The following is a 7273-nucleotide window of genomic DNA, read 5'->3' as shown; positions in this document are numbered from 1 at the left end:
CTGCTCTGCACTTGGGAGGCTGGCTTTTACTCTTTACATCACAACCTCTCGTTCATTTTTCTTGTTTTCTAAACGTTAGCAGTTTGTTTCTAAGCCTTTGAAGCCACAGACTTTTGCTATTGGTTCCTTCCTTGGATTTTGTCTGTTGTGAAATTAGGAGGGTCTCACATGCCGGACTTCTTTGTTTTAGCTACTTATTCTGGGGCCCAGCTTGATGGATAGGCTTTGGCCGCTTCTTCCTTCCCCATCCTTTTTAATTTAAAAACTCTTTTGATGGATTCTTACAATTCTTTCTTAATTGTCAGTTGATGAAACACATTTTTAAATGCCTAGTACAGCGCTAAACACTCAATATACTAAAAGAGACCCAAGACAGTGCCTGGCCTCAAGGAGCTCACAATCTAATGACAGAGATGACAAGCAAACAAGTATGTCCAAACAAGCCATATATAGAATAAATAGCAAAGAAATAAGGAGACAATGCAATGGGATGCAGAGAGATTGTACAGCTACCCTGGTCATTTCATTTTTGAATTTTTTTTTCTAATTACATCTTGAAATTTTAAAACTTTTTTTTTTTAATTTGAGTTCCGGGTGGTGGCTGGGTGGCACAGTGAATAGAGCACTGGCCCTGGAGTCAGGAGGACCTGTGTTCAAATCCGGCCTCAGACACAACTCAAAAAAACTAGTAGTGTTACCTTGGGCACGTCACTTGACCCCAATTGCCCTACTTTCCCCTCTCAAAAAAAAATTTTGAGTTCCAAATTCTATCCTTCCCTCCTTTTTCTCCCCCTTCCCTCAAATAACAAACAATCTGATTTAGGTAGTGTCTATGCAATCGTGAAAGCATATTTCCACATTGCTCATGCTGTTAAAGAAGTCACATACCAAAAAACAAAAACAAAACCACACACACAAATAAAGCAAGTGAAAAAGAGTCTCCTTTAATCCGCATTCAGACTCCAGCAGGTCTGTCTTTGTAGGTGGATATCATTTTTTCATCATGGTCTTTGACAATTGTATTGCTGAGAATAACTAAATCATTAACAATCATCATACAATGTTGCTGTTACTTTGTACAATGTTGTCCTGGTTCTGCTCACTTCACTCTGCATTAGTTCATGTAAGTCTTTCCAGTTTTGTTAAACATCCTGCTTTGGGGGAGGATATAAGAGAGAACAGATTGGGGGAAGGAGTACTCGGTAGGCTCAAACTATCTTGGGGTGGGAGCAGGGGAAAGATGGGGAGAAGATTTGTAACTCAAAATCTTGTGGAAATGAATGTTGAAAACTAAAAATGAATAAATAAATTGGAAAAATAAACATCCTCCTTGTCATTTCTTTTAGTGCAATAGAATTCCATCAGAATCTCATACCACAACTTGCTCAGTTCTTCCACAACTGATGTGAATCCCCTCAATTTCTAATTCTCTGCCATTTCAAAAAATGCCACAGTAAATTTTTTTTTATTTTTTTTGCTTTTTGGAGGGCAACTGGGGTTAAGTGACTTGCCCAAAGTCACATGGCTAGTAATTGGGTCAAGTGTCTGAGGCCGGATTTGAACTCAGGTCCTCCTGACTCCAGGGCTGGTGCTCTATTCACTGCACCACCTAGCTGCCCCATCTCTCATGTTTTATAAACCCAAAGATCCTAGCTTTTGGGATAAGAACTCACCATTTGATAAAACCTGCTCAGAAAACTGGAAAGCAATTCTGGAGAAACTCTATATGGAGCGATATCTCACATGATATACCAAACTAAGGTCAAAATCAAAATGTGCTTTAGACATATTAAGGTAGGTACCATCAGCGAATTAGGAGGAGATGAAATAAATTACCTGACACATCTATGGATAAGGAAAGAATTTATGACCAAAGAAGAGATGGAGAGCATTATAAAATATCAAATGCATTTAATTACATAAAATTTACATAGTTTTACAAAAAGAAAACCAATGCAGGTAGATTAGAACAAAAGAAGGAAATTGGAGGAAAATTTTATGAGTGTCTCTGATAGAGGCTTCATTTCTCAAATATTTAGAGAACTGGATCAAATTTCTAAGAATATGAGTCGTTCTCCAATTGATAAATGATCAAAGGATATGAACGGGAAATTTCCTGATGAAGAAATCAAAACTATCTTTTATCATATGAAAAAAATGCTCTAAATCACTGTTGATTAATGTAAATTAAAACAACTCTGAAAGTTCACTTCACACCTATCAGATTGACTAATATGACAGAATAGGAAATGACAAATGTTGGAGGGCATATGGAAGAATTGGAACACTAATGCATACTATTGGTGGAGTTATGAAGAGAACAAATCATTCTCTAGAGTAATCTGACGCTGTGCCAAAAACGCTATCAAGTTGTGCCTACCTTTGATCCAGCAATACCCCTACTAGGTCTCTACCCCAAGAGATGAAAAGCAGGGATGACAGGACCTATTTGTACAAAAATATTTAAAGTAGTTCTTTTTGCGGTGGCAAAGAATTTTAAATTGAGCGAATGTTCATCAATTGGAGAATGACTGAAAAAGTCGTTGTAAATGATTATGAGGCAATATTGTCATGCTGTAGGAAAAGATCACAGGAGTAGTTTCACAAAAGTCTTGGAAGACACCTTTGAACTGATGCAAAGTGAAGCGAGAAGCAGGAGAACATTCTGCAAAGAAATAGAAATATGGTACGATGATCAACTGTGAATGACAGTTGTATTCTCAACAATACAATGACCCAAAACAATTCCAAAAGGACTTATAATGAAAAATGTTATCCACCTACAGAGAAATAACTGATGTAGTCGGAACACAGATCAAAGGATGCTGTTTTTCACTTTCTTTGTTTCTTTTTCTTTTTTGGTCTCTGCCTTCACAAGGTGGCTATTATGGAAATATATTTTCCATGATTATGTATGCATAATCGACATCAAATTGTTTGCTGTCTCAGGGAGGCAGGGAAAGGAGGAGATAAGGAGAGAATTTAGAACTAAAAATGTTTAAATGAATGTAAAAAAATTATCTTTCCATGCAAATGGAAAAAATAAAAAATTAGGAAAAAGAAAACTGCCTATTCATATACTTTGATATAAATTTATTAATAGGATTCAACAATTGGAAAATGAAGCACCTGACTGTCTCCTTTCTTGTTCCAAGGTAATTCTATTATAGGTAAGATTCTCATTGGTCTGTATAAGAATACACAAAAACCCTGAGGTTTTACCTTGTGAATTCCACCTGGTTTTATGCCACTTGCCAGATTATGTTGACCTCTCTTCATATTGATTTTTAATGATTCAATTTGATTAGTTCAGTTCAATAAACATTTACTGAGGAACCTTAAGACAGAACACTCTTCTGGGTGCTGAGGACACAGAGAAAAAATTGAACAAAAACCATCCCTGACTTCCAACAGTTTACATTCTATGGGGGCCAATGGCAGGTGTAGTACATATGAAAAAAATGAATATAGCAGGCAATGACAGGAAGGAAAGATCACTAATAAAGATCATCAATTACAGGAGAATGAAGAACTTTTCCCACTACAGTTGGTACCTAAGGATTGTTAGAGGTAAAGGCAAGTTGATAAAAGAACCTGGTAAAGGGGCACAGCCTGGGCAAAGGCACGTTATTGGGATGTTGGAAGACAAGTTTGGCTGGAACAGAGGTGTGATGGGAGGAACTGTGAGAACGCAGCTTTGGAGTCAGGGCAGCTTCAAGTAAATGGGCACAGCTTCTCTGTGAAGTATTCTCTGGGACTCTTCATTTTAATTACCTTTGGCATTTATTTATTGGGCTTGTGCTGTCTCCCCAGGCAGAATGCGAGCTCCTGGAGGGCAAAGCTTGTTGGGGTTTTGTCTTTGTATCTCTAGGGTCCAGGACTTAGGAAGAGTTCAATTAATGCCTGTTGATTGATTCACACTACTGACCCCTCCTGGAAGCCTGGAGGCCCAGCAGGACCACTGGTGTTCTAAATGCTGGACTCATGGCCTCCCCCCAGGAGAAGACAAAAACCCAGGCTAGACCAGAGACCTTTCCTTCTCAGTCACACTCCTGGAGCAATCTTAAAACTGACTTATTTTCACTGCAGCATCTCCCTCCTCGCTTGGTCTTGTTTCTTCTCTTGAATGTCTTTCGCATGAATGAATGGAAAGAAAAGAAAGAAATTTGAGTACATACAGGGGAGGGCAGGGAATAAGCGTTCATGGCACTATGTGGCAGGCACTGTGCTAAGTGTGTTTACAAATGTTACCCCATTTGATTGAGGGAAAGGAAATTTATCTGAGTTGGGGGCCAGGGGAACGTTGATGACTATTTGATGGCTATCAGTCTCTATGTACAATGAATCCATGTCTTTGGGCTCCACCTGCTGTCGATCCCTATACCCACATCCCCCACACTTCCAACCACTTTCTTTTTAGCTCTGGAAGGGTGCTGAAAACAGTATTGTCATTGCTCCTGGAATGACCTAGACAATCAGCTCCCCTGTGGATCCATCAATGCTCTCTGTGACTCTCCAGACCAAATCATTCTTCCATGCCCCTGGTTCACTCCTATATATTTTCTTCTCCTACTAGAATGTAACCTCCTCTAGGGTAGGGACTGTTGGCTCATATATTTGTTTCCCAAGTTCTTAGCACAAAGCTTTATGGAGCACACAGTAGGTGTTAAAGAAATCTATGCATGCATGCATTCATTCATCTAGTCCAATTTCCTCTTTTTACAGATGAGCATGAGACATGTTAAGAGACCTTGCCAAGATTCCACAGGCAGTACTCACCCACATTCTATGTCTTGGATGGTGTCAGGCATTGGCTGGTTCTGGGTTTCAGGGAGGAAGAAGAAGACCACAAGGCTGGCAGTGACAGCTATGATGGCAAAGATGATCTGAGGCATGGCTGCAATGTTGTGCCTGAGTGTGTTCAACAATGGGGCCAGCACTGACCCAGTGCGTTCTACCGTGGAAATGATTCCCCTGCATGTGCTCCTGTCAGGGCAAAGAAATCTGATTGTCCTAGACTCAGCACCTCAATGGGTTTCTCCCCTTTGGAGGTCTTCCAACATGCCAGACAGCCATTTGTTGGGGGCATTATAGGGGGCATTACTTCTTTCCTGAGTTGGATTAGATGGCCATGGAGGTCCTTTCAGACTCTTAGATTCTCTGATTCTACACAAGTCCCAGACTCAACCTCTATTAAAGATTCCCTTCCCTTCTCTTAGAATCTGATTCTTCATAACCAATACTTCCCTTTCTATATATCCAGAAACTAGATTTTTAATGTTTCATTCTTGAATTTCTGGAATCCAAGTTAAGCCCATTGACCTAGTGTTTATAGACTCTGTTCCCTTCTCTTTCTCAAAATCCCACCATTTTTCCTTCTCTAATTTTGTGGCACCCTTCTTGTTCTCTGTGATAATTAATAATCACTGATTAAACTGGGCCACGCCCGCATCATGCCTTGTTCTTTCAGGACCCCAGGATGCAGTTCAACTGTACCAAGTCACTCTAATTCGTCAAGAGCATCCAAGGTGCTCTCTTAATGCCCCCTACTTTTCTTGGGGACAGCCAGTGGTGCACTGGCAAATGTATAGCAAAAAGCTCTCCAGAAAAGAATCGGGCCCTTCGGGGAGTCTTTGGTCTACCCATATTCACATACTGGGTTGCCTCAGGCTTATGGCATTGTGCATGGTCATAAGAGTAGGTTTCTTACTGGACAGCCCCTGTTTATTATCTCTTCCTTCACATGATAATGACAATAATAATTAGGCTTTCATTGAGTGCTTCGCATATTTGATCTCATTTGATGTTCCTAAGAACTCTGGGTGGTGGGTGCTGTTATCATCCCCACTTTACAGTTGAGGAACCTGAGGGAAGGACAGGTTAAGCGATTTACCCATGGTCACACAGCTAGTCACTATATGAGGTTAGATTTGAACTCAGATTTTCCAGACTCTAGGTCCAGCTCTTTGTCTGTTGCATTGCTAATGTAGCCCTCGTGAATGAAGTACCTAAATCTTTGTGAAACTTTAAAGGCACTGAGTGAATGCTGACTACAGTTCTCCTAGGACTCTGACTCATCTTCACACACATATTTCAAGTCCATGTTCAAACTAGGGTGGAGGTGAGAGAGGTCAAATTTCCTGATGCCCACAGGCTTGTTGGCATTGCCACCCATCCTGCTACTTCACCCTGTATAGCTGAAGCTGCTGCTGTTTTAGCTTGGCTAGTTCTTGAGATTGCGTCCTACTTCTAAGGAAACAGCTCCATGGGTTTCACCTCAGGTCCTCCTCTGAGACCCACAGGAGACTCTGGGTGTTTGAAGGCCACGGGACACAGAAGCCATGGCATCCCTAATAAAGCTTTAGAGTATTCCCATGTAGGTCTGGGGGCAACCTCTGCCTTCTTGTCTGAGAACCAGCTTGGATAGTTTGAGGTCCAAATTGGTTTCACGATACATGAAAATTTTTTGTTTAGAGCCAAAGGAAGGTCTGAGAGAATGATATTCTTAGTTTGAGAGGAGCTGATATTGATGTGTGGGGTCGGGGTAGTGTGGGTCAGGCCCTCTGGACCTTGAAGGTGAGAGCTTGGTTATGTCAGAGAGATCCTCAGACACAGACAATATCCCTGGAATGTCTCTTGGAGGATCTTGTCTATTGAGCCTCTCCTCATGCCCCTTTTCCTCAGAAACGGCAATGGCTGTTTTTTTTATCATGAAATAGTCTTTCCTACCTGACTACTGTGGGCAGGAGCTCGGTTATATGGACAGCGAGAGTGGAAATGCAGACTGAAATAGAACTGATTGCTAGTATTGTCAAAACCACACGAAAAATTCCTATAAAGTAGAAGACCAAAAAATGTCAATAAATCAAAGTTCAACACATCTTGGAGCCATTCATTCATGTAGTCACCACATCAATTCACATATTCAGCAACATAAGCATCCCTCAATTTATTCCTCTATTCATTCTCTTCATCTATGTACCCATCCATCCATTTACCCTAACAATATTTCTTATTAGAGGCAGCTAAATGGCATTGAGGGTGCTAGGCTTAGATACAGGAAGGTCTGAATGCTTAAACTTACTAGTTTGGTGACTCTGGGCAACTCATTTCATGTGACTCAGCCCAGGTTTCTCATCTGTTAAATGGGGAGTTTGGCATCTGCCTCCCAGGGCTGTTGTGAGGGACAAATGACATGATACATGTAAAGTAATTTGCAAACCTAATTAAAGTGCTGTCTAAATGGTAACTGTTATTGGTCTATCTCATCTGG

General features: G+C 40.7%; 1 long non-coding RNA gene across 1 annotated transcript; it reads right to left on the bottom strand.

Moving 5' to 3' along the window:
- Nucleotides 1–919: 919 nt before the first annotated feature.
- LOC138144773 (uncharacterized) lies at nt 920–7250 on the bottom strand. Its single transcript, XR_011164020.1, has 3 exons — nt 6730–7250; nt 4780–4986; nt 920–4130 (listed from the first exon to the last, which is right to left on the bottom strand). It is a non-coding gene; the product is annotated as an uncharacterized lncRNA (long non-coding RNA).
- Nucleotides 7251–7273: the final 23 nt, after the last annotated feature.

This window comes from Petaurus breviceps, unplaced genomic scaffold (assembly GCF_028583685.1).
Source record: "Petaurus breviceps papuanus isolate PSGF00001 unplaced genomic scaffold, PetGlider_PUasm1.0 90721, whole genome shotgun sequence".
Classification (NCBI taxonomy): Eukaryota; Metazoa; Chordata; class Mammalia; order Diprotodontia; family Petauridae; genus Petaurus; species Petaurus breviceps.
The sequence above is the reverse complement of the archived record's forward strand: the minus strand, read 5'-3'. Positions and strand labels throughout refer to the sequence as shown.